General features: G+C 42.8%; 1 pseudogene; it reads left to right on the top strand.

The window, feature by feature from the left end:
- Nucleotides 1-1,338: 1,338 nt before the first annotated feature.
- Nucleotides 1,339-1,590, top strand: LOC111813641 (annotated as a pseudogene).
- The last annotated feature ends 944 nt before the right edge of the window (nt 1,591-2,534 follow it).

The following is a 2,534-nucleotide window of genomic DNA, read 5'->3' as shown; positions in this document are numbered from 1 at the left end:
AATCACTGACCATAGTATCTATTATGTGCTTAAACCAAGTATGTCTAGACTTTGCTCACTTGTATGTTGAGTGTGTATAGCAAATTAACATTTACTGAATACTTAGTAACAAGGGCTGGCGAGATAGCTTAGTGGACTAACCACCTGCTTAGGCAAGTACAGGAACTGGGATTTGATTCCCCACAACACATGCTGCCAGGTGCACTGAACTGGCCACCAAGTCTGGACGTGGTGGCACACGCCTGTAATCCCAGCACTGAAGAGGCTAAAATCAAAAGGATCACTACGAGTCTGAGCTGCATAGTTATACCCTGTACCAAAAATGTAAAAAAAAAGAAAAAGAAAGAAAGAAAACAAAAAATTGAATACTTAGTAACAGCAACCGAGTAAAGTACTTTTTAAATCACCAGAGATCTTCTGAATACGGGCTGCTTGTCATGACATGCCAGTTGCTACTGTGCTATCTCTCGGGTAGATGATTCTTCAAAAAAAGGGGGTGGTGAATGAAGGCAGGAGACGGGAAAAGGAATGTTGCGGGAATGTCCTGCTACAAGGTTGTATATGGTTAGATTTCTGGACTTATGTGTAAACATAAGAATCATGTAATTCTTTATGCCTATTTTCAAAATATATTTTAATTTTTTAATGTTTTTTCATCATATGCTGTAGGGACTTAAAGTTCAACATATCAATACTTGATGAAAAACATCTGTTCCATGTTATGCCTAAGATGTTTGATATTCAGACAGATAGTGAGGTTAAACTTAACAGCCTAGGTTGTATGGTAATAACAATAAGCTTCTCTTCTGGAGGGTTAACAACCTAAGTTTGCAGACCAAAATTAGAAAAAAAGGAGGGATACAAGGAAAGCCAACATTTTGGCCCTAGCCTTCCAAGGTCAATGAAGACTCAGGACATATGAAAACTTGTACTGTAATGTCATGTAACTCAGGAGTGTCCCAAATTTTCTGATCAAGGAGACTATGGGGCCAAAGAGGAAAGTGATCAATGATGTAGAGTGTGCCTAAGGAGAGTCACATGAGAAAACATTCATTCTCTCAGACTTTCACAGAGAGCACATTGGCCAAGCAGTGGCCATGACTCATCCACATGGCTGACACTGACAAAGGATCTACAATCTGAGGTACAGGCTCTCAGGATAAATCCTGAAGGGATTTGACTGACCTTATCAGATCCAAAAGCTACAACTCTTTTTGCATACGTCTTGCTTTATCTTGGTCTTAACCATCCAGCAGAAAGTTATAAAAACGAAGTTTAAGAAATAAAGCCATGGCTTTTGCTGCGAGGGAAAGAGTGCAGATTCATCTACTCAAAGCCATGGGATGCAGAAAATAGAAAAGGAAGCCGCCCCCCAAGAAGAAGATGACAGGCACCCTAGAGACCCAGTTTACCTGCCCCTTCTGTAACCATGAGAAGTCCTGTGATATAAAAATGGACCTTGCCCAAAACACTGGAGTCATTTCCTGTACTGTGTGCCTAGAAGAATTCCAGACGCCCATCACTTACCTGTCAGAACACGTGGGCATGTACAACAATTGGATAGACGCCTGCGAGGCAGCCAATCAGTAGCGACTCTAAGGACCCACCCCCTGCGCAGCACCACCTGCCGCGGACCCTCCCACTGGGTACCAACACAGAAATTCCAGTGGTCCAGGGGTAGCGGAGTGGGTCCAGGGGTATATTGGCCCCCTGTGTCTGTGGTGGGTGTGAATGAGTGTTTGTGCCTCTAGGCTCGGGGAGCAGTTAAGTTGCCAATTTTGAGGCCCTTCGTCGGTCTCGCTTGGCTCCAGAAATCTATTGGATGCTCCCTCTTCCACCCCAACCTCCCCTGGTCTTGGGCCCTTTCCTTAGAGAAACTTTCCTGGAGAGGAGGTGGATGCAGGACTTCTCCAGCCTCGACAGCAGTCTGTCCCTGTGCCTTAGAGTTGAAGCCCTCGTGTCCCGTCTCCCTTGGTAGAGCGAGCCAGCCCCCCTGCACTAACGGGAAGCCCATTCCATCTGTTGATTTTGTAGAGGAAGCAGGGCTGGTTTGGGGAAGCTGTCGGTTATGAGACCCCCCCAATAAAGCAACTATTGGAAGAAAAAAAAGCAATAAAGCCATGGTGTTATGTTGAGCTGTAGGGGACTCAGGTCAACAATTTCTGACATTGCCAGTGAAGCGGAAAATCCAATGCTATTATGGACTGCTGGACTCTTTTAGAATATTTTGCTGAGTTTACACACGTATAATATTCAAATAATGGAACTAAACAAAAAAAGGGTATACAGATGAATATCCATTTTGTATCTGTGTATTCAAAATGGTTAGGATAGATATATAGTTATATTCTCTTAATGAATAGAGGGATTTGTTGTAATAGTGTTTGTAAATAGGATATCGTGTCTGCATCTTGTACAGCAAATAACCACTAGGAAGAGAGTATGCAATGTGTTAATTATTGAAACTGTCCTACCAATTTGATTTGAAACTGTCTCGTTGCTATTTGTTTCTCAATAAAATTATGGGAAAAAAT

Source organism: Octodon degus, unplaced genomic scaffold, assembly GCF_000260255.1.
Source record: "Octodon degus isolate 3935 unplaced genomic scaffold, OctDeg1.0 scaffold00208, whole genome shotgun sequence".
In the NCBI taxonomy this organism is placed as follows: Eukaryota; Metazoa; Chordata; class Mammalia; order Rodentia; family Octodontidae; genus Octodon; species Octodon degus.
The sequence above is the reverse complement of the archived record's forward strand: the minus strand, read 5'-3'. Positions and strand labels throughout refer to the sequence as shown.